The 25,423-nt window shown below is 37.4% G+C and overlaps 1 protein-coding gene across 5 annotated transcripts in view; it reads left to right on the top strand.

Annotated features, from left to right (window-relative positions):
- The window catches only part of DLGAP1 (DLG associated protein 1), a 423,046-nt gene that overhangs the window by 205,376 nt on the left and 192,247 nt on the right, over nucleotides 1-25,423 (top strand). Inside the window, exons 1-2 of one of the 5 annotated variants that reach the window (XM_071554751.1) lie at nucleotides 18,798-18,822; nucleotides 22,375-22,426. The exons of the other annotated variants lie outside the window; for them this stretch is intronic. The gene's annotated coding sequence lies outside the window, so the exon portion shown is untranslated. Of the gene's footprint in view, nucleotides 1-18,797; nucleotides 18,823-22,374; nucleotides 22,427-25,423 lie in introns of those variants that run through there. 5 annotated transcript variants of the gene reach the window in all.

Below are 25,423 nucleotides of genomic sequence, written 5' to 3'. Positions count from 1 at the left end.
GAACGGTAAATCAATTACTTTTGTATGAAAAGTGGTTTTATATTGTTGAGTACTATATAAGCTGTTTTGTACTTAATACATTTATTTCTAGTAAAATGAATTTTTAATTAATAAAGGAAATGTTCAATGGTCTTAGCGATTCTGAGTATTTGGACCCTTACTAGCACTCTTAGGTATTTATATGACACCGTTTGTGTCAATCTCAACAGTGATACTTCCACTTTGGAAAAGGTTAAAAACGGACATATATTTTTATCAGCCTTTCAAAGTTGTCAAGACAGTTTACCAGCCTGTGTGCAAAATCTTCTTCCTGCATTCTACTATGATGATTGAAGAAAATGTTTTTTCCTATCAATGTCTCAGCCTACTTCTTTGTAACACAAGTCTTGAAAAATGTCACTGAACTTGTAACTGTTTTGAGGAAATACATGCTGAAATAAAACATCAGGATCTTCAGATGAAAATGCTATATTTGTCTTCCTAATTACTGTCATTGCTTTAATTAGTAAGATCTTGGCTCTGAGCTGTGACCTTGAGGTTAAAAAAAGTACTAATTATCAGTCTTTGAAAAATGCTAATTAACTCAGTCAACCATTAAATTGTTTAGATCACATTTGATAGTATTTCATTAATACAAAATATAAACTCAGACCTTATAAATGTATGAAATACTATTTAAATTAGCCTTTATTCCTAAATAAAGTTTTGGATTTTAAGGACGATTTTTTTCTCACTAACTTAGACATTCTCATATGCCTTGAAAAGTGTTTGTTATGCAAGAGGTTTTATTAAAATCCAAATTCAGCAGACTGCTTAGGAATTTCTTTAATTTCAACTTCTTACTTGCGAATTAGTCTTTGCTAGTTTACTAAATAGAAACAGGATTGAATTCCTTTTCAGAACTGACTGACTGATTAGTTGATTGGTGTTGGAGCGTCTCACTGTGGTAGAGAAAGACAGCCATGGTGTTGTCCTCTCTAGATTTCTTTGTGAAATCTGGTGTTGGGAATTTCTGTGGCAGTATTTGAGTGAAAGGGAAGAGATTTGCTGTTAGAGGAGAGCATCATTACATGACTGTGCAGTGTGGGACAATCTAGGGGTACTGCAGATCAGTATGCTCAAAAGAGAAGACCATTTAAGGTTTGGGGACTCATCCCAACCAAAATTCAGTCCACAGAAGGATGGATTAAAACCAGTCTTATTCCCATCTCTTTAAGGGGTGCACAAACCATTCCTGTACCATATAATGGGGCAGTACAGAACCCTCTCATTGTCCTAAGTGTATGTAACAGGAGGCAGAAACTCCTGGGAGTGTTTGTCCTTAAAAATAATAATATCCCATGGATTCCCAAAGGAGCCTATATTCCTGTAGGGCTTCCTTGTACGAACGCAGAATGGTTTACACCTGCCTTGTTTGATCCTGTTTTCTCTGTAAGGGTGCCTGTGCTGATGGCGTGCTGTGTTCTTACAGCACACTGCATGCCTGGCCTGCCTCATGTACCGACAGCTCACAGAGCTGGTGGGAGAGATTGCTGGGGTTTTTTCCAACTACCATGGCAACTGAGCAGTTTATTTATAGAAATGACTTTTTTCCCCCTTTCTTAACAATAAAATGAAAATATCCTTTAAAAATGGAAAATACTTAATTGTAGTCTCTTCACTAGTAAGGGTATCATTTAATAGATAAACTATCTTCAGAAATATGTAAGTTGTATATTTCCCTGCCACAGAAGACTGTCATATTCATTTTTAAATGGTAGAGCTTTTCTGTTGGAGTATGTGAGAAGGAAGCAGTCCCCTTAAACTTCAAGCAGTTAGACACATAATTTGGTTAGCCCTTCCCACTGCATCCAGGAGTCTCTGAGCAACCAGCTTCAGCTGAACTAGTCTTGTTTGTGCCAGAAAATCTTCATTCTGAACCTTCCTCCTGGTAGACTTTGTCCTTAAAAAAAAAAAAAAGAGATCCTTCAACAAATCAGTCTTCCTAGTTTCATCATTAATGAGACAAATGCAGCTGCTTACATTTATTGGTCAGCGTGGGGCCCCTCAATTAGAAATCAAAGTAAGGACCTGGGGCCTTGTGCTTTGTGGTTCTCAGCTCAGTGAAGGCTCATTGTGTCGGAGGCTGCATATGGGTTGAGAAGTGCAGAGGAAGGTGTGGATGAAGACATTTTATCTGAGCAGAACCTGCTGCAGCATCTCTCTGGCAGGCATGCAGGTCTGCAATCTGAACACTGTAATTGTGGCTGCCACCCCATGACCAAGAGAAAAACGTTTTGCCTCCCCCAACTTTCCACAGAGCTGACAGACAAACTTAACAAGTCCTTTGATAATTAAGGGGTGAAAACATCAAATCCCTAGACATAGCCATTAGAATCTTTTATAGTGTCAAGTAAGTCAGTGTGTGATGGCAATGCGACAAGCTGTGAAAATGTCTTAGTCCACAGCACAGTGTGATGGTACGTGGGAGCACTGGAATGAAGGTTAATGCACGAATGCTGAAATGTAGTATTCATAGACTATTTCATCCTAGGCAATATGGTGTGAGTATTTCCTGAGCTGTCCAGATTACCAAACACTATTGATATCCCCCAGGTACAGTTTTCATCTTTCTGGGGCAGGTGAATTTGCATTTTTAACTCGGAGGAATCTCATTACTCTTATCCCAAAGACTGAGAAATGCTAAAACAATATAAACAAGGAAAGCCTTTAGCCCTTTTGCAGTAAATGTTACTTTTACATTTCAAAATGTATTTAATTAAGTGGGTGAAATTCAGTTCCAGAAGTCCAGCTATGCAGCTGAAAGCAAGTGGGGTGATTCTACATTTGATTTTTTTTTCAGCTAAAACTTGTCAAAAGAATGATTTTATTATGACAGTAGCTTTTTCAATTTAAGCGTCTGCAGACTTCTCTATCTGCATAGGCAAGAACAGCATATTGGAAAGTTGCAAATGAAATGAGATAAGACATCATTCAACAGGAGACAAGCTTGGCATTAGTGAATGAATGGGATTTGATATTATACTTGGCATCATAAGTAGGACTCGGAAAGGTAGGATATTTTGGAGTCCACTAACTCCTTCTGTGAGGGGGGCTGCAAACATGTGGTTTGCATACCAGCGACAGCAAAGGAGCATGCTGGAGGTCTACTGATTGATAGAAACATATATAGGGATACAAATGGTGAATGTAATGATCTAGGCCTTCCCACCAGACTGAGGGCTTTTCTCATACAATCTGATGAATGATGAACCTGATGATCCTTTTGGGGGAATGTTCTTCCATTTTTAAGGCAAGGAATAACTTACCTGCACAGAACTTTGTAGGAATTTGATCAAGTCATTACTTCTGACTATGCAAGAGGATTGTGTGTTTTTTTCCTAGAGGCCACAGGACTTTTTTTTTCCCCTCTTTTTCTGAGATACACAATGGGATTCTACATTGTTATTATGCCCAACACAATATTAGTAAAATAAAATTGAAAGCATAACATTGTGTACAACTGTACAGTAGTTTCTAAATTACAGTATGTCATTCTTACTTTTTGAACTTCATTCTGTCTTCCAAAAAAAAAAAAATTTGGAAATGGCTTGTTGGCTTTTTCAAATATAATATTTCAGGAATGTCAAATAGTGCACAATGTCATTCAAAGAAACTCAGGTAAGCATTTTGCCATTCGTGTTCCTTGCTCTCCTTTATCTTTTTCATAAAGTAGTGCATTTCAGATTTCAGGTCTGTCAGCTCTGCTAGGTATCTAAACTTGCAGCTGGACTGTTGCCTTCTTATTCTTCAGTATTTTATTCACATGTGTACTGTCAGTGATATCTGAACAGCTCAGTTTGTTTAGACCTTCCATTCATTTTCTCTGAAATTATATTTAGGCCAAAACTCACAGAAATAGCTTGAAATGAGTTTTCTTTTTCAGCCTGTGTAGGTATGGCCCATGTAACACTCCAGCTCCAGCGCTGCAGGCTCATGGGTTCTGCCAAGAGTTTTACTTTAATATTTGTATATATGTGATTCTGTAAAGAAACATCAAGAGAATAAACCATGGACTTGTTCCCAAGAGGTTTCTTTACTAATTTAGGGGAGGAAAAAAGGGGTACTTAGCGAAGGTTCAAAAAGGGCAGCACACAAGCTAGACAAAATGTTCCACCACAATACCAACTCAGCACATACTAAGCCACAACACCCAAGTCAATATTCAATAAATTCACAATGCTTGAATCCAATCTCCCCAGCTCCAAGACACCCAAAGCATTAAGAAAGGAGCAAAGAAAAAGAAGCAGAGGGAGCAAGAAAAGAGAGGAGAAAGAGGGAGAAATAACTACCACCGAAACTTTGTGACAGACCAGCTCTCACACGTCCAGATGGCAGGGCCACAACACATGGCACCCCAAAGCCTCTGGTTTTCTCTGCTCTGGTCTCTACAGTCAAACCCCTTCTGATCCCTCAGTCACTCTGGGGTCCCAGGCCAGGGTGAGGGGCTGTGTTCTCACTGTCCCTGCCAATCTGAGCTGAGTCAGGGGTTCCAGGAGCTGTGGGATGTTCTAGTTTTCCAGGGCTGTTTCTGACTGGCAGCTTCTCTGGGGCTTCCCTGTGTGGGCTACAGGGACTGCCATGAGGATACAATACCACCCCACCCCTGTGAGGTTTGACCCATTCCTTCCCCTCCACACACACATAGGCACCTCCACAAGGTGGTTCTGACCCCATAATCACTGCTCTGGTGTGTAACAGGCCAAAGTCCTGCTTCATGTTATTTTTGTTCCTTCTGTTGCTGGACAGCTTCTGAAGGGCACCATCCAGTGCAGCCGGAATTAGCGGTGCAGCCCTCCCCACACATCTCACCCCAAACCAGATTTTATACCGTGCAGACTCAGACCCATTTATGTCAAATATTTTGTGAGGATTCTGCTTGTTCCTCTGGAGCTGCTGAAGCAATTATTATATTTATATAAATAGTGTTGAGGAAGGTGTTTGTAAACTGCACAGTTGGAAATCATAATTCGACCTCACATACTTAGACCTTTTGGTCTCTCTAGTGCCCATGTGCACTTCTGTAGTAGTACTGTTCAAGAGTAGTTTAGGGAGGGGATTGCTTAGTTTTTTTTCTGAGAAACATGAAAGTACATTTTGACTTGGATGGGTACATGAAGGCATTTAACAACTAAGAGCTGTAAAAGATCTTCTGTGCATGAGAGCTTCCCTGACTTCATTCCACTCTGCACAAGCATCCTCTTAACAATCTATCATGACTCTATTTTATTTCTCTCAGAGAGTTTTTGGTTGGTTTTAATTATTTAAAAAGTAAAAAATAAAAAAAAATCCAAAACATTAGATCCAAGTTATATTTAGCATGAGACCTCACCTGGAGAACTGCATCCAGCTCTGGAACCCCAGCATAGGAAACACATGGACTTGTTGGAGTGAGACCAGAGGAGGGCTGCAAAGATGATTAGAGTGCAGGAGCACCTTTCCTATAAGGAAAGACTGAGAGAATTGGGATTGTTCAGACTGGAGAAGAGAAGGCTCCAGGGAGATCTTACAGCAGCCTTCTAGTACTCAGAGGGAGCCTGCAAGAGAGCTGGAGAGGGACTTCTTACATGGGCATGTAGCAATAAGACAAGGGATAATGACTTTAAACTGAAAGAGAGCACGTTTGGATTAGCTATTGGCAAGAAATTCTTCACTGTGGTGGTGGTGAGGCACTGGAACAGGTTGCCTGGAGAAGCTGTGGATGCCCCATTCCTGTAAGTGTTCAAGACCAGGTTGGATAGGGGTTGGAGCACTATTGGGAGGTGTCCCTGCTCCCAGCAGCGTGGGGGTTGGCCTACATGATCTTCTGAACTGGACCATGCAGTGGTTCTGTGATTAGCACTCGACACAGAGAGAGCACAAAGTTACTTTAAATTTTGTGCATATAAACTGGGGTTTCAGTTAAGATCCAAGTTAGAGGGGACTGAGAAGAAAATCAGACTATTCCTTGAAAGCTGGTGTTGGCTTCTGTATTTATTTTTCTTCCAATAGTGACATAATATATAGTCAGACTAGGCTAATGATGGGTACCAGAGTCTTTGATATGCAAGTGCAACAGGTGGTATGTTTTGGAATAACCACCTTTACATCTTGTGCTGTAGAGTCATGGACTGGATCATGAGCAGTGGGCCAAGGATCACAGTAAATTTTAATTAAGGGATTTCTCCTCTTGTTACTCAAAATAGACCTTTACCTGAATAGGTAAAGGAAAACAGTAGTTATCATGTTGGTGTTGCCTAGGCCTCAGGAAGTTTCCTCACTGAGACAAAGCCAATTGTTTACATACATTCTAAGGACCCTCTATATATGTCTGAAAAGAGGATCAATACCTTTAAAATAGCATGAAGTAATTAATGTCACTTCCTTTTGGCCCCAAGTGGTTTCATCTTGTAAGCAGCCTTCTTGAGGTATAGATTAGTAATGAATATAGTACTGAAATTGGATAAAATAGTGTCATTTGTCAGGATGTCAGAAATCTTTAAAACATCAGGAAGGACTTTGCTTGTTTTAAACAGGATTTTAGAATTTATCTTAGCATATCTGTAAGAAACTCTGAAGATCACATAACAAGATCGCTAGTGGCAAACCCAAGAAATTAAGAAAGAAAATAATAATTTAGTAGCATATAAGCAAAATTTAAAAATGTAGACCTTTTCTATTGAGTGTGACAGATGAGTGTTACTCTGACTTTCATTCTACTTTAATAAAGAATAGGAAAAAAAACCCACGTCCCATTAGTGCCAAATTATTTGATACTGTGAAAACAGTAATCTACAGAAGGTGTCTAATAATTATTGAACCTTAGAGCCTCTCTTACCTTAGACACACCAGTCTTTCCCTTTATGTTTGCATTCTTACTGGAAAATTAATTTTACTTTTTTGGATTATGTTCCAGTTACATTATGTATAACTTCTGCCGGCAGTTAATTCACTGTTTTAATATTCTGTTCCTTCCAGATGTTTCAATACTTATTGATTTTATTCATTCAGCACAAACCTCAGTAGAAAGAATAAATGAAATGACCTTTTGATGGAAAGGACTATATTAGTTATGGCTTTCAGCTTGCTTTGAAAGACAAGGTGTAATGAAGTTAATTTCATACTCATGTATGATGAAGAGGTTTTTTAATACTTTTTAGTGCTGTCTGCCTACATGCCCTAATTCTTGATCTATTTTCTCTGACATTCTAGTGAAATTCTGAGTCTATGGTACCATATAATGAGATGACATCATAATCATTTGTCACACCAGTTATCATAGAATGGTGAACATAGATATTTTGAACCGTGCACCTCTTAAGCCTCTCTGGTTTCCCTCAATTTTTTTCTTTTGCTGAATTTTTCTGAATTACTAATTGAGTATCTCAATTTGCCTGTCCAAGTGAAATTACTTTTTTAGTGGCAGGCAGGTAGAAGAGTCAGAAATTAAGAATTTGATCCTAAGAAGAATAGAGGAGAAGTATTTGTCTTTTTGTCTTTGTTTCTCACCATCTTTCTCTATTTTTAACTCATTACAAATTAGAATGGTTTCCTGAGTTGAGTATATTTTGCTTGTGGTGGTAATCAGTGAGTGATCTCTTTGCTTTATTTCAAGCTTTTCCATCTTATTTTCTTGCCTTTTCTTGTTGAGTGGTGGAGAGAGAGAGAGAGGCAGTGGTTGGGTGAATGCTTGACAGTCATCCAAGGTTAAACCCATCACAGTTTCTTATTTCTTCCACAAATAATTTGGACTGTATCCCACTATCTGAAAGCATAACATAGCAGAATGGACATTGTACTAGTGTTGAGAAATTTATAGGTGACTTCAATCCATGAAAATTATGTGTATGACTCACAAGGAAGAAAGGACACTGGAAAGATTTCACTCATCTAAAATTAGTCCAATATTGCCTTTTCTGCCTTTTCTGAAATTTCATTGAATTTATGTGTTCTCTTATTTGGAACATTGAGAAGACTGTTCTAAACATACTGCCACTTTTAATTAAAATGTCCACTAAGGCGTGGTATTAAAATATTGTCTGAATATAATACCCTTTTCTATCTCAACTTGGACTTGTAAGTCCTTCAGGACTGAAAGATGTAAATGGTGAATTTGATTAGGAAGGCAAGGCCTTGCCCACCACGAAAGTCTCCTGTATATAGCCAGTTTCTTTTCCAGCTGGGATATACTTTGAATGAAGGTCAGGTCAGCTGCAGATGACTTTTGATACAATGTCGTATATGTATCCCCGTTCTGGATCTGTTTTCTGGAGCTTAAGTGAGTCTAAGCTTGGCATGGTTTTGTTTTGTTCTTTACATTGTCCATCCAAAGCTACTCTGTTTTTCGGTGGTGATTTTCTTTACTGTTCTGTGTTGTGCCTTCACTGAGTGGTTTTATAGCAGTAGGAACTTCCTTAGTATATTGTCTTCTGTCAAAGTGCCATTGCTAAAATGAAGCATAGTCTTACTGTTGCTAAGCTCAGGAGTACATTGAACTCTGTTTTGGAGACCTTGAGCAAAGGAAGATTAACATTGACAAAACTCTGTGACATTAATTTGTCACAAATTAATTGCTGTAATTGCTTCCTCATAATCACTCTGGCTCATAATTTCTGCATGGACTTAACGCAGCCATCATCATGTAATAATGTGGGGAAACTTGATCTCTGTAACAGAGAGGGTAAAGTGTAAAGGTGATGTAAACTCACCTTTGTTTCTCCTTACTTTGTACCAATGATTTTGTCTACTGACTTGCACCAAACTGTTCAATGGTAGTTTGTACTACTGAACAGCAGAAGTTTCACAACATTCCAATTACAGGCTCTTGCTTGAAGGGCTTGTGTGCTGTGACACTAGCAGGATGTAATTTCAGCTCCAATGTATAAAGTAGTGGAAGCAAATCCCTAAGGATATTCTATATTAGGATACCTATATGACGGATTATGTTCAGAGCTGACAACACTCCCACATTTAGGATCAGTTTTCAGTGATATGAAAGGCTCTGGTTTAAATACAAATAGCCAAGACAGACTTGACTGTGATCTGCACCTCCAGTAATTCATAGAGGCTGGCAAGGGAAGAGAATCTAAATGGAGCATTCAGGGCACTATTCCTGTTTTAGAATAAGACGCTTTATCCAATGTAATTACCTACAGTATATTGAATAAAATACTGCTCTGTCCTGAAACTGAAACCAAACTGGTACAAGGCAACAGTCAATTTGTAGAAGATATCTTAATAACAGAACCTAGGGATTGGGTTAGATTCAATTTCATTGACACTTAAGTGAGTTTTGAGGAGGAAAACAAAATGTATGCAAATTTTAAGTAGAAATATTGGAAATTACCTTGAGGAGAAACAAACAGACCTAAGTGCATTTCTCAGTCTAGATAAAAGGTCAGATGTTCAGCTTGAAAAACTGAAAAAAAAATTGAAGAAAGGAAGACAAAAAATATGCACCTTAAGGGTGCGGTTTTGTGCCAAGAGAGTTACATTAGAGGACACGAGATGCATTTTGAACTTGTTTCTCAGTTTGTCAGAAAAAGAAAAGTTCCATGAACTTGGTCTTGCATGTCAGATCCCTGATTAGAGTGTTAACACTTAATTTTTAAATGCCTCTAGTGAAAGCATGTTTAGACTTTTTTCTCTGACCCTCAGCAACTGCAGGCTAGGCAGCTGCTGCTAAGTTCAGTGTTCAGAAACCTTCATCAAAACAATGTATGATAGAAGAATTTGATATCTTGCTACTTATATTCAGTTTAAATTATGAATAAAGAAATAGTCATTGAGCTTTTGCAGCCTTCCAAGTGAACAAAAGTTACTGGAAAAACTCATCTTCATTTCAACAGACTCTCTTTATCTTCCATCCTTTCTCTGAACTTTATGGTTTTCCTCCCATCTTTATATTTCCTTTGTGTCTCCATTAATCCATCTTCTTCTTTCCTATGCACTGGGAAATGGATATAAAGAACAAGAGAGTATGATGCTTCACTTCTTACCACAAATTCAGTGAGAGAGGATTAATGGGAAGAATAAGTCTTTCTTCCCCAAAATGGAAAAGCTTTAGAGGGTAACTATACCCTATTTATTTTAACTTTCCTGTGGTGTACCATTATATAGGATCCCCACTTAAACACATGCCATCTCCAAAGGTTGTGCTCAATTCAGGAAGCCATGATTTATGCTTTTTCCCTCTGAAGAGCTCTCACTTTTGACAGATTTCCAATTTTGGATCTATCTTTTGCCTTAAGTTAGCAGTACCTTAACCATCATGTGTGCATATGTTCATGGATGTAGGCTTGAAAGACCTACATTTGGCTCTGAGCCACTGAGTTAACTGACTTAAGAATATCGACAGCATTGGAAAAGCCCTGCCTAAGATGCTCGATGTGCCAAAGTATATGGAGTACTTCATGATATATTTGTTAAGCTGAACATCTGTGGGTTTTTTTCTTTGTAATGAAGTCTAGAATTTGATTGTCCTTTAGGCCACAGAGTAATAAATCAGAGAAAGGCACTGGGAAAGCCACTATGCCCACGTGGTTTATTCTACACTCTCACTGGGAAAATTTCAGCTGACTTTCAGCCAGAAGCTCATGAGAGCCTAAGGGGAGAGTGTCACTGAAGTCAGGGGATAGGATTTTTTGCAGGGAGTGAAGGAGCAAGAGAGACTGTGCTTAGGTTGAAATTACTTTAAGAAAAACAAGGTAACCTCTGAAAGAATGAGAGAGAGTTCAGGTAGATTGGGTCCCTGCAGTACTTTTACTATTTTTTGTAATCTACAATAGTTTCCTCTAGGACTTCATTATTAAAACCACTGAAACATATTGGAAGGCCACCCAATTGTTGCAAAATCTCTATTCAGGAGTGAAGAGATCTGGAAACTAATTTTGACTTGTTAGCAGAGAAATTTTCCTGTGCTGAATTGCCAATGACACTCTCAACTTATCAGCCTGTCAACCTCTGAAGGAAGAGAAGAGCATATTAAAGCAGAATCATTTTCAGATGCGATAGCATCAGCAGCTTAGGCCAGTATAGCCTTTACATTTGGAATGTACATAGCAGAAATTACTTCTGTGCATTGATGCAGTTAAAGCTATACTTTTCAAATGATTTTAAAATATTCTTCTACCCAGGGCTATTGATGGGCCCAGTGGTCTAATTTCTACAGGCTTCCTTTCAAACATACAGCTTGAGATACAAATACTGTTTACTGTGATTAAAAAACATCAAAGCATTGATTGTCTATTTCAAATTCCTTTGCCCAGCTAATTTGAATCTAAGTACCCCACTGGAGTCATAAATTGTTTCTCTAGCCCGCTTTTCTATTTTTCCTGCTTCTTTAAGTAGTATTCCATTCTCCATTAATTTTTAATACTCTAAAGGTGATAGGAAATTTAACTATCAAATTTGCTTTTTAAACAAACAAATAAATAAATAAATATTTGGAATGCCTGAAAGGGAACCAGAAAAAGGTGAAAGGCAGTCAGTCTGTTTTCTATGGATTAAACTAGCAGATAATGCCAGAATATCTTCCTCTATGTCCTTTGGGGCATTTCTATTCCAGGAAGGTCAGTGGAGGGACAGAGATTTCAATTTGTACTGCTATCAAAAGTATTCATAATCTTATATTTAGTTCCATTTTCTTTCTGTAACTCTTTGCTTGGGAGAAGAATGTGGAAAATGAAGGGGAAACCATCTGTGGTATCCTGCTAATTTGATGTTTCTATCTTTATTATGTACTGTAATGCTGTACTTGATTTAGATCTTGTCTCCAAAGGAAAGATTTTTGCCCTAAATTGCATTGGTTTTAAGCCAATAGAATTACCTTAATACAGAATTTGTATACGGATACCTACTTTTGCTCTCCATCTCTTTTTAGTTTAGTACTAATACATTTTGTTTCTAATGAAACCTCAGTAACTTTGTCTTGAAGAGAACTGACAGTGAGCCAATGCATACAGTGATTGTAATTTCATCAGCTCAATCAGACTTAAAATAATAGCTTTAAAAACATGCAGAACAGGGCCTGACATTTGAAATACTGTTTAGCTGGGTCAGAGGAATTGCACAGGAAATTCCAGGTGTCTATAAATAGCAATCAAAACTCTACTGTGGAAGTGTGTCATATAGGTAGCTAGTTTTTTTAGCTTCTATGACTAAATTCATAAGAAGAACAGAAAGACCACCTTTACCCCACACCCGCCTTTTAGTTTAAAGCCAATCCACACAAGAAAGAATCTCTGATCTATGAGATATTGCACATACATGTTTTATTCTGGAGCTGTGGGGATAAGATTGTTGAAAATGTGTAAGTAGTGTATAGACCTTTGGGGAACTGACTCAAAACAGAGAGGAAAGCAGAAGAAGTGTTTCTGCACCTAGGAGTGAAAGGAGAGAATACAAATCCAATGAACCTTTAATATGAAGAAAAGACAGACATCTGATGATCAAAAAGGAAATTAACAGAAGGCAGCAATCATCAGAATACAAATCTCAAAACAAATGCCAGGACCATTTGTTATCAGAATCTTAAGCCATGCTTCAGTTGTTTGCCACATACTGTCTGTCTTCTCGTGCTTGGCACATGCTGTGTTAAGTATATAATAAAAAGACAAAGTGAGCATGTGTGTATTTATACATATTTTCTGTCCCATATCAAATTTTTAATTATAAATGAAGTCTCGACAAGCACAATTACAGCAGACAACAAAGTTCTGCTAATCCAAAATGGAAAACTGAGACTTTAAGTTCTCATTCTTGAATACATCCACTTTCAGGTGATTCAAACTTTAACAATTTTAATACATAATATAATTAAAGATTGCTTTGTCTCTCCTTGCCCCAAAAGGTGTGAGTAATGGATTTGTTTTGAAAATATGAACATCCATATGGTATGATTTGAAATAATGTTTTCAATGGAGTCAGTAACCTCTTAAAATCTAGGACTAGCTATATGTAATCCCCCTTCACTAACTGAATTGTCTTCTCAGAAGAACATTTGGTAACTAAATAGGCTTTCCATCTGTCTTGAGCTGAAGGGGCCTTCACAGTTTTAAGGACAGCAAGTCAGTGAAAGAGATGTGTCTAACAAAGAAGCAGCAAAGCAGGACTGGGGTTTCAGTATTCCCAAAATTGATATAAATAATTTAGAAGTGCCACATAAACTGAGGGAACTAAACAAAACAGCCTTCAGTTAAAAACAGATAAAGTCAGTACCTAGTGACTGTGGAAATGGTACCTGCAAATACCTTTTCCCAGAAGTTGGAGCCATCTGGACACCAGGGAGCTGCATGTACCGTCACTCCTACACAGCTCTATGTTCTGCTAAATGGAGTTCATAACTTTCAATGCATATCTTAAATGGTTCCCAAGAGTCCCAAGATAATGTAGTACCTAATGCCATTTTTTCTTTTGGCAAATATGTATAAGGTCAATGAATCATATATCTATTTACTGTCTTACATATATGTCATAGCAGGCTTCAAAATAGCCTAGGTGAAGCCCCAGAAATGTTTTTGCTGTGTTTTTCTGTTGTGAGATTTTTTTTCGAAAAGAACACTGATACTACATCAATTGCATAGGAGAGAGCATGAAGCCAGTGGGGAATGTTCTATCTTATACATAGAAGTGAATAAAACAGAATACTTGTACAACATTAGCAGTGGTGTGATGTTCTCATTTATTTATTCATTAACATCATTGAAGAGTATGTGCCATATAACACCCAAGAGTTAAAATCTGTGACTGTGAAGTTCCTAAGATTTGATTTGTTGGTCTGACACTCTTGATTTCATACCAAAATAAGACCTTTAAAAGACAGGAAGCTGCTGAACTGTGCTTCAGGCACATCTGTTTCTTTAATTTTACGTCAAGATTCTAGGGACTGTTTTGTTTTCTTCTTTCTATCATTTATACATGTATATACCAATACAGAACTGCATGTCTTTCAAGGCCATTCCATCTTTCAAATAAAGGCTTTTAAAGTCTCCCTCAAGCCACTTTGGTCTACTGTGATGCTTTTTCCTTTAGCCCTTGATTGGATGCTCTGCTTAATATCTTCTGTAGAAGACTTCTCCCAATATTGTTCAAGATTTACTAACTCTTTCTGTCTTTACAAATCACTTTTGTGCTTGTTATAGGGAGGGTTCGGAGGGATGCTGAAACTGAGACCAAAACACCATTGAAAGCTTAACAAAACAATATTTTATTACAAGAGGTGACCAAGTAAATGGGAACCCGAGAGAGAGACAGAGAGAAGGAGGGAAATAAGCTCTACATATAACACACCCACCCACCCGGGTGTTACTCATGAAGTTGTCTTACAGTCCCCAAAATGCCCAGGCTCCCCAGAGCTGCATCCTGGAAGGGTTGGCAGGCTCACAAGTTAACAGGAGTCCTGTCCAGAGGCATCATTGTCCTCTATGTGAAGCAAGTGAACTCAGAGCATGAGCCATTTGCTTTCTATCCAGTTGGCCGATGACATCTTACCTGGGCAGGTGTGGCCAGCACTGTCCAGCCAGAGGCCCTTTTTCCCTCCCCCTGTTATGTAAGTGGTACTCCTTCTGCGCATGTGTGTGGCCATTGGAATTCCCCTGCACTTGCGTGTTATAATCCAGAGGGTCTTTATGAAATGGGTCTGGGGGCTTACTTCATCATTCTTCACTTTCTCCTTCAAATGCCCCTGAAAGGCCGTCAGCCAATAGTGAGGGCCCAATTAATTTTAGTTTATATAAAAGACTTCCTTCAAGGACAAAGCTCTCACTTATAAGTGCTTGTTTTCCCATAACTTGGCAGGAAAATAAAAACTCATAACAGGTGGCTGGGCCAACACTCAGACCAAAAGTATTAGCATCTAATTAAGCCCAGATACAGTGCTTCAGCAAGATGCACCATCAGCAATTTCAGTTTTTGCTTCCATTTTCTGACTGGTCATCTTGTCATTTTTTAGTACCTGCAAGGAGAGCAAATCTTGGTAGAAAAATAAGCAATTTAAGAGGTATGTTTCATACTACAGGACACAGAGAAACTTGGAACATATTGGCAAAATTTAAATAACACTTCATAGATTAAGATCATATTTCTTACTGTGATACATACTAAGATTTTGAGTGACTTGAGTTAGTGCACAAGAGTACCAGCGTATGTCTTAGTCCTCTTGAAAATACTAGGTTTTTAAAGAAAAATGGGCATAATTTGGTTGTTAAACAGGGATATCAATGGCTGTTCTTCTGTAATAAAGGTTCTCTATGCCTTCTGCATGTGGTTGGTCCTCTTAGTCCTCTTGAAAATACTGTTTTTTAAAGAAAAATTGGCATAATTTGGTTGTTAAATAGGGATATCAGTGGCTGTTCTTCTGTAATAAAGGTTCTCTGTGCCTTCTGCATGTGGTTGGCAGGAATTCAGCCATCCTGTTCTTACAATCTACTTATCATCTACTGTATTGGTTATGAGAAAAATTGTTTTTATCCATAATAATGCTTAATATTTGCTGGCCACATAGTGGCTATGAAGAACTTAATTGTATCATTTGTGAGGGACTGTCTACATGAAGATCATATTACACAAGAATGTTTATAATCTGTTTCAGCAAAAGAGATGAAAAACTAAACTGAAAATATTCTTCACTGTCCTACTTTGAAAGTTGTTTCAACATTTATGCATCCCTTTTGCTGTCATAGAAAAGGTAGAGCAAGCTTCATCCCATTCTAAAGGTTCTCATATGCTATATAAAACTCTCAATTAGAATTAATGTATATCCAAATCAAAGTTTTCAGTGTACTGTCTCTTTTTCTTTTTCTTTTCCTTTTTCTTTCTCCTTACCAGTTTCAAGTAATTGCTGGTGATATTTATGCTGGTGAAATCCATCACTTGGTGTTACTTTCCCACTCATGGGGATTATTCATCCATCCATCAAAAGGTTTGCGTGGGTGATAATGATGCGCACAATAACATTAAACTGCAGTAGCTCTTTCCGTAGACTCTGACAAGCTCCTGGTTTACAAGTATTCATCACAGGCACTGAATATTGTTTACCAAGATTGTGCAGAACATTTTCTAGGTAGGGGGTCTTTACAAGGAGACTCCACTTGGGTAAATGAAGCTACTACACAGATTAGAAGCCGTGCTGTTTCTCAGCTTTGTCCTGCCACTTCTACTGCCTGCTCTGATAGTCTGTGCTCAGTGCTGCTTCCACATGACACTATCAAAAACATCCCAACAGCCGAAGAAGCAGAAGCCATGCAGAATCCATGCTTCACAGAGCTCTGTTAGGGCATGGGCTCTTGCAGTTGTGGCATTAATGAAACCAGTATTCCTTGGGTTTAGTTTTGGGCACTTTGTTGTCAAAATGACATCAAAATTCAAAATTCTTAGATGAAGTATTACTCTTACTCTTCAAGAGATTTCCTGGTTGACAGTGGGCAAATCTCCCAGTCTGTAAAAGTTTCTTTTGAGTCACTTCTTCTCCAAAGTTAATCACATTTGTGTGAGTGAGGTCTCATGCTGTCCATAGAAGTATCAGCATAGGCAATAATGTATTGCAGAACTTAAATGATGGAAATATTGAGGGGTGAGATGTATTGCCTGTACTATGAAGGGGATTACAACTAGGAAAATGCAAAATGAATATCAAGAAGTGGCTTCTGGTTGGCGCTTGGGTTTGGGGTTTTTTTTTACCTTTTTACCTGTTGCTTTTAAGACTGGGAAAGTCTGGAACATGTAATTCATGTTACATAACTGTGAAGTATAGCTAATTAATTTTAAGAAAATAAATCCAGGCTATTTGAGTAACAATACTAGGACTGTGCTGTTTTCTTTTTTCTTGAATATGTAAACATCCTTGCTACTCAGACAAAAGCTTACAGCAAATAATTCCTTTTATATTTCCTTAAAGTTGCATCTCTCAGTCATGCAGAAGTAACTACCATAAAGCCTTCTTACTAGGAAACACTGTTTAAAATTACTGCTCTAATATATGAGGCAGAGGCCTTAGACATCCTTTGAAAAAAGTGAAGTGAGCCTAAAGGATTTAAATACTACATGCTGCCTAAATTGTCTATTTCGACTGGCAGAGAAAATGCCAAGGCGTTATTATGACTAAATGCGCAATTCATCTAAGTTAACTTTAAAGTTTGTATTTCAGGGAGGAGCTAAACCTGAAAAGCATCAGAAGAGATCAAAGCTGACAGGATGATCATTTTAATTCTGAAAACTGAGGCAGCCAGAGGGAGCACTGCAGGTGAACAAAAATACTGCAGCTTTTTAAAAACTTTTAACTAGAGCAATTATTTGGGATGCCATTTAAACAAAATGGCATCAAAAATCATGAAGGAGAATACTTCCTCTTGCTTAACACCCTAATTGAGAATTAAGAATACTTTGGTGGAATTCATTAATAAGATAAAAAAGCATTTAATGGAAAACCAATTCTTGAATCACTACTTTGAGGACAGTGAGCAAAATCCACAGGAGTGACTACACAGTAAATTGTAGGACTGGCACATAATTAGAAAGTCAATGCAAACAAATACATTTGATTTGATTTTGCAAATGGTTGTTCTGTTTCAGTAGGTGAATCAGAAATACCAAAGAAGCTGTCATTAATAGCCTTCATGCACAAGTTTTAACGCAGTGTCCAGCAACGATGTGTGCATACTTCACAATTCAGTGGAAAGAGGGATGATGTGAAGTTGTTTTCCATCTCAGAAAGCCCTGTCTGAATGCAGCCAGTTCAGTGAGACCGTGTAGGCCCGGCCCAGCCACTGTTCCAGCTTTTAAATTGCACTTCACATTCAAGGTGTTTCACCAGCTCTTGACTCTTTGATTCTCATACAGCCCTTTGCTGTTGATACAGAACACTAAAATAGAGGGAAAAAAATTTAGATCCCAGTTTTTTATGATATCCATCTCCAGTTTCCTTAGATACCAAGTTCTATCACAGATTAAGCATCAAAATCAAGATCTGAAAATAGATACCTCTGGAAATACTGATTTGTGCATTCCCTGAAGATAAGATATATGAGAATTGTGAATCCATGGATTTCCCTCTCAAGTCATTGTGGATTGACCATCAGCGCCTGCTTTGTGCTCTTTTGTCCCCCTTTGCCTTTTTCTTGGTATTCTTCTCATTTCAGCTGGATAGGAATTCAGAGAATTTCCATGTTGCAATAGCACGGGATTTCTTGTAAAGATGCCCCTTCCTATAACAACTTCAAAGCTACTTCTCATCTTGTTTAAGTGCCTGCTGATGAGAACTGACAGTCTGGTCCTCTTAATCACTTAATGTCACATGAAATATCTGTAATTAACAGAGAAGAAACCCTTACAAATGATGCATGTTTGGGTTTTTTTTTTTTACTTGTGTGACTTACAGCCTAATTTGTTACAGTATATGCTCTGTTTTCTGGTGGACTATTCTCTTTCTCTTTTTATGTCTGAGGAGTACAATAATAATGTACATTTATAGTGCAATTAAATCTCTTTTTATTTCATTTTTTGACTTGCCTCTTATTTTCCCCCTCTTTTTCCAGACTGAAAAGCTGTTCATAAATCACATTATGTATTTCTGTATACTTAGTATGGATTTTTCACTTTCATTTCTCAATATATTAAAAAATCCATGCAACTTGAAAGAACTCTCATGAATTTTAATGAAATAACTGCCAATATTTTGAATGTCTGAGGTGACATGCTATTATTTGCTTTCATATTGAGTTAATATTGCAAAATATGATGTTAAGTGTCTGAAAACATTTTTTTTCTCTTCTTCACAAAAAAAGGCAGATGCACTACCTGCAAAAAAAGGTAAGAGGAAAAATCAGCCTCAGTATGTTTTTCTTAAAAGATCTCAACCTTGCATTGATAACTATTTATAAGCATATTTTAGAGTATCCAGATGCCTTGCTCAGTCAGGCGTTCATTGTACAAGTTTCTGTAAAAATGCCTCTATTGCAAAGACCATACCACTTAGAAAACCAGAGTATTAATCATCCTAGAATCAATACATTTACATCATAAACTATTACAGTATGTTGCATAAATTAACAGTGTGTTTAAGTAAAAAACAAGTGGTAACAAAGAATGCATGGGTGTAACTTGCTCCCATCATCACTGGGACAAAGTTTTCTGCTACCTTTAGAAATCAGTACCATTTTTCTTTCAGAGATTTTATGTAGTTTTTCTACGTGCATCTATCATTTCCACAAACCACTCTGGGACTTTTTTTTTTTTTTTCATAAAATATCAAATCTTACTTGGTCTTCTTCATTGACCTTTAGTTCTAATTTATTTTCCTTGCCATAGTAAAGTTCATGAGAAAATTTTTTTTTTCACTCTGTGACAGATAAACTTTGCTTCATATCTTTTCTAAATGGTAATGACTCCATGAAGTTTTAATGTTAGAAGAAAATTACATTATGGAACAGAAGCAGTTAAAAAATGTTCTTTCTCTTTTGGAGATTTATTACAAACCGAACTTTCGCAGAAGGACTTAGTTTTTCATGTGTAGTATGATCTTAAGATACTGGCATCTAGTGAAGTAGAAGAAAATAACCTTGCCTAGAATTTAAAAACTACCTACTCTGGGCTAAATGGCAGCTTCCTCTCACTCCTCTCCACAAAAAACAAACAAACAAACAAACAAACAAAAACAAAACAAAAAACAAAAACCACACCAAAACCAAAAAAGTTACCTAGTGAGAAGAATAAAATTTAGGTAATGATTTTTTTAAATACTAAAGCTAGAATGTGAGAACAAATCTGTATGAGAAAAAGCATTTTGACATCTCATCTGGTATTTTCAGCTCACGTTTTTAGCTGTTATTAATAACAAGCCACAAATTTGAATTTCCATAGGAAATAAGTAACTCATGCATAGCAGTAAGAACTCCTACACTGAAGAGACTATCTGTGAAGTTTAAGTTTTACCTCAGCCTCAGATATGCATGGTATCCTTCCAATCCTACGGAGAATACTTGAGATTTAAATGAGTCATGTGATTGATCTACAAGGACAAACGAAGTGTGTCCTCAAAAGAATATTATTTCCTTTTGTTCTGATACACTATCTACTCATTTATCAAATGCAAGAGCAAGCTCTTTTTGCTGTTCATAGGCTTGGAAATACCTCTTCTGAATTCCATAAATAGTAACAGTGCATCTATTTAGCACAGACAGAAGTGTGAGTGTAGTTAAGAGTATATGATGGCATTAAAGAAGGAAAAATCTAGGCTGAGCATTAGGAAAATCTCTCTAATGTCATATTCAGTAGACAGGTAGCAATCTAGTACAAAGTGGCTGAAATGCCTTTCTCTCTTTTTTTTTTTTTTTTGTTTTTAATCTTTTCTGTGTGAGAAACGAAGAAATACAAAGTAAGGTGAAACCTGAATCAGAACAGGAGTTTGCTTAGCATTGGAGACATCCAGCTGAATGTTTAAAAGTTAGGCGAGTTGTCTGAGAACATTACCAGAAGTTTTGCTTTATGATCAAGGAATGGCTAGAGTCTGGAAAGCAATTGATGTCCCAGCTAACTGTCTTAGAAAGAAATAAATCACTCCCTGAAGAAGCTGCACCCTCTCAGTAGACTTACAGAAGCCATCCTGACAGACCTGTCATCTTTTTTTATTAATTCTGTGTTTGCAAAGCAGAAGATTAACAGAAATGCCAGCTTTACCTGAAAAAGTAAATATGCATCAACTTTGCTGAAAAAAATTGGTTAGCACTTGCCTGGTTTCACAGTGCCAAGCTTCTTAGATCCATTTTGAGCACTGTGGTTGGGCCAGAACATTTTTTTGAGATATTTGATTAAGCAACTCCCCTGAGCACTCCCTGCCCCACTCACACTGTATAAACTACTAAGCTTTTTGTTAAGCATATCCTGCTGCAATTTATAGCCCAGAATCAATTTTGGTTTGCCTGGAAGCAGCCTGAGGCTGTTAACTGTGATGGTTTCAGGATATGCTTCATATGTGGTTTGCCCATCCATGCAGTGCTAATGGCAACCCATTGGAGAGAAGCAGAGCAAACAGCTGAGGATGGTAACTGTCCTCTGTAGTTAGAGTTTAATTCACTTGCGTTGGTGAGACAATAAATAAAGGCTTTTAAACTTATTACATCCTTTTCTGATGTGTAGCACAGTAGAACACCCCACTGAAGAGAAACAAAGCTGAAGACAGTGATTTTGTGAAATTCGCTTTTGTAATTGTACAGGTAGATGGAAAGTCTTTAGTCATTGATCTGTCCCTGAGCACACAATGCATGTGCTGGTCCTGCTAGGAAGACTTTAATCCGCGTGTAGACTTTTAATTGACAGTTCAGCACAATGAGCGGCTGTCTTATTCCAGACAAGTAATACTTCAGTGTTGGAGAATGAGAGAAGGAGAGAATGGAAAAGGGAAGTTAAGCATTACTTTTCTACCCTGTAACTTGGGAATACAAATTAATTTCATTTCACTGCTGCAGAACCTGTATTTTCAAACATCTGGGCTGATTTTCTGTTTGCTTTGGGCTGTCTGTCTTTCTTATACAAAAGTAATGCACAGAAGTTCAAAGTGACTATGATTCAGTTTAAGTGTTCTAAACAAAGACCAAAAAATCTAATTGTCCCTAAACCCTGCGGAAGAAAGCATTTTGGACCAATTTCTGCATTTTTAGGATATTTAAAATGAAAGAGGCATATTATTCCTTGGTAGAAATAATTAAACTATCCATCTAAAGTCAATTTTCTACTTCCTGTGTCTTGTTATTTATTCTTCTGTGAAAGAACCGTTGATTTAAATTAATTGACTGTGTAGGCTGAGAACTTCTGATTATGGTTTTCAGTTTTTTGTTGTTACTGATGAAGTTTTGGATGCTTGCATCCTTTTTTTAAATGTCCTGCAGTTATTTAACTGTGTCTCTGTGGACACTGATATGTGTTTTCTGTGTACACACAACAAACATAGACTGTTTGAGCTAAAAATGCAGACTGTGCCCGGACTCCGCCCGGACTCCTGACTCCTGACCCACAGTTGAGACAGGTTTCATAAACATGAACATTTGTAGTCCCCTCTGCAAATACCCCAAATGTATGGTCATTCCCCATCCTGAAAAGTTTCATGTTTTCTTTATGCCCATTCGTATTACTGTTCTCTTCACTTTTTGGGTTTAATCGCTTCACAAGATAGAGCTCAAATAGTTAATATTTATGTAACAATATTCAAATCCTGCCCCAGCTGTACCTGTGGCTGTTGCATTCCTAAAACAATTTGCCTATCTGACAGATGGTGTTGTCAGTAGAGCAAGGAGGGGATTGCTGGCCAGGTGAAAGTTTGATTCAGAAAGGTACGGTTTATGAGAACTAGATCTCTTTTTGTTGCAGAGGGCCTTCTTGAGGGCTCTTGGTAAGAAGAGGCAACGCCTGTGCTTACAAAGTAAGTGTTGATTCTCCATGTGTAATGTGAATAGTTTTTGCAAAAATACATGGATTCTGTTTGAATCATGCCTATTGGCACGACAGACATGCTAGGTGAATAATGCAGTTTCTTTTCCAAATGAACAGGTGACATCTACATCTTTTAATAATAAATTTTGCCCTCTGCCACCTTGGTAAAACAATTGAGATTACATGCAAAGCTTTTCAATTTCTGACTATTAATTGTTTTGAGATAAAATCCTTTTAGCTGCTGAGATATATTCACTCTTTTGCAAATACAAAGGAAAGCAGAATGAAAGGAGCAGATTGCAAAGCACCTTCCTTAAAATAATTGATACTTGAACGGTGGCACAGATTAAAGCAGAAGTTGTTTGTCCTCTTGTCATTCATTTTCATAGGTTCCAAGCCTCAAGAAGTCATTTGCATCTTACAAAAGAACAGAATAGCAACTATAAACCCAAAATTCAAGAGATCATAGGCTACACTTGAAATTGAAATCAGCAGGGTCTATGGACATGCATTTCCAGCCTGTGGGGAGGGGGAGTGGATTTTTTATTTTAGTTTTGCTGGGTTTACTGGACAGGTTGTGAGACTGGATGAGTGGATGGATCACTGTAAAACTGCTGAAACATCATGTGTACTTAATTATTTGCTACTTTAAGTCCCCAGATGTCATGCACTGATGAGAAAATGAAAAAAAATACTAACATTTGAAATGAGAGGTCAAGGTCTGACTGGTAACTGATGGTAGAAAAGTATTGTCAGGGATCATATTAAAATAACACAAAGTACCTGTAGCTCCAGGGTTTTTTTCTGTGTTCATAATCATTATGAATATAAGATTTTAAAGGGTTTCAGTAGTTATCAAGTCAATTCTTTTTCCATTGCAAATAATCATATCTCACAGAATTCTATTTTAAAAACATACCATTTCAGAAATTATTTTGATAATGGAAGTAAAGGTGTGGAATACTGAACTTCTGAAACGCTTGTTCATTAAGTACTCATAGCTTCTATCTTAATGGAATATGTCTGAAATAAAATAGGAAATATGGCAAATATTGTAAAGCAATTTAATTTTTAAAGCCCCTCACAATGGCTATCCTGCCAATGAGTGATTTGTTTTATGATTATCTTTCACTGGAGGTCACTGTTGTAATGATATTGCAGACCTGGTTAATTGTTTAAGTGTACCTCTCAAGTTTAAACGAACACAGAACAAGAAGGAATGTATGCATTATTTTTCCTAGTGAAAATCAGGTCAGAAAGAGTCTTACAACACAGTAGCCCTCTGTCTAAGGTATGTCAGTTTTCTGTGAAGAAAGGAATTTCTCAGGAAGAAATAACTCCATGAGTGGTTAATTTGGTTGGTTGGTTTTTTTGTTGTTGGGGTTTGGTTTCTTGGAGGATTTTTTACATCAAGGTTTAATGTGAATTTAATGAAAAACTTAAGTAAAGATTTCAAATATTGATTTCTTGGATCCTATGGCTTTGACATTTTTAGCTTCTATGTCAACTGACTTTTCTTGATTGCTTAAAGGTTCAAATAAATAAAGAAAAACTCCTCTCCCAGTGTAACTTTATAAAAGCATGCCCAAAGCTTAGTGACATTCAAAGGTGGACCTGTGTACCATTAGTTGCAGTCAGATGGATCAAATGCTTAGTTCTCAATATGCACATGGGGTTGTTTCAGCCACTTGAGTTTAATTTGAGAACTGTGGGTTTGTGTTAGTTTTTAATTGTATTTAAGATTAAAAGAATTTCTGTTTAAAAAAGCGGGTCATGAGGCTCAAAGTGAAGTCCAGATGCACACAGTTCTTTTCTAATGCCAACAATTATGCTCAGAGAAAAAAAAAATTGCAAGATTTGACAATAGCCAAGAATGGTCAAGAGAAAAATATGTTTTACTTTGGTTTGATTTGGATTCTTCCAGGAAGGCATGCCTGCTCCATCCTTTGTCTTGATTTGATTATCTTTCAAAATCACTGTAGAACAGAAGAGTTTTCCAGTAAACATGAACAGCCATTCTTCCTAAAGTCTATCAAACTGGCTCTTCAGTGTTAGCACTGTTAAGCAGTTCCATGAGAAAAAGCAAATCCAGCATTATTAAATTGGCAGAAAACTGTGGTGGTCTAAGAGCTGTATCATTTCATATATTTAACCAAGTCTTTGTAGTGTTTGCCTGGTTTTCTGCATTAAGACCCACAATCTACTGCCAATGATCCTTGTCTGTCTTGGTCCATAGACACAGAGTAAGGAAATGACCTCTGTTTGCTGCTACGGAAATAACAAATTTCTGCCATTTCATCATTTTATTAAAGTTCCTTCACTTCATTCTTGTGCCTGTTGCAGTGTGTTCATTTAACTGTATGATTTAAAATGGAGAGCATTTGGCTAATTAGCAGGCAGCTGTTCACTTAAGTAAATGACTCATAGAGTGATATTTATGGTGCTTAACTATTTTTCAAGCCTGGAGAAACTTGGGGAAAAAAAGACACAAAAGCAGATGTTTATGCGTCTACATCCATGAAAAATGCTGTGAAAACAACTGCGGCTTTCATTTAATAGCATTTTTCTCACTACTTAGTGATAAACTGGTAACCCCATGTTATGGGTTTGGCCAGATGGTCCTAAATTTAGGTTTTAAAAGTTCAGCTAGGCCTGGGAATTGTCAGCTGACTTGAGCTGGACTGAGCTAGCTAACAGCTGACTTCTTCTGGCCAATAATATTGTATTCCATACCATATTGCATCATCTCAAAAGGGGTAAGAACCGGTGTGTGGGTGTAGCTTGTTCAGTTGCTTCACAGCTGTGGTGCCAGCAAGACACTCTGCTGTCCCAGGAGGGATGGGGAGGCCCAAGCCCAGAGCACCGGCTTAACATCATGTTATCTGAGGGAAGTAAAATAGCTTTTCTCTCTGCTTAAGTCTGTCTCTGAAGAACCAACTTCTCTAAAATGTTTTGTAGTTAAAATGGTAGAATTTGTGTTTACTGG

This window comes from Pithys albifrons, chromosome 4 (assembly GCF_047495875.1).
Source record: "Pithys albifrons albifrons isolate INPA30051 chromosome 4, PitAlb_v1, whole genome shotgun sequence".
In the NCBI taxonomy this organism is placed as follows: Eukaryota; Metazoa; Chordata; class Aves; order Passeriformes; family Thamnophilidae; genus Pithys; species Pithys albifrons.
The sequence above is the reverse complement of the archived record's forward strand: the minus strand, read 5'-3'. Positions and strand labels throughout refer to the sequence as shown.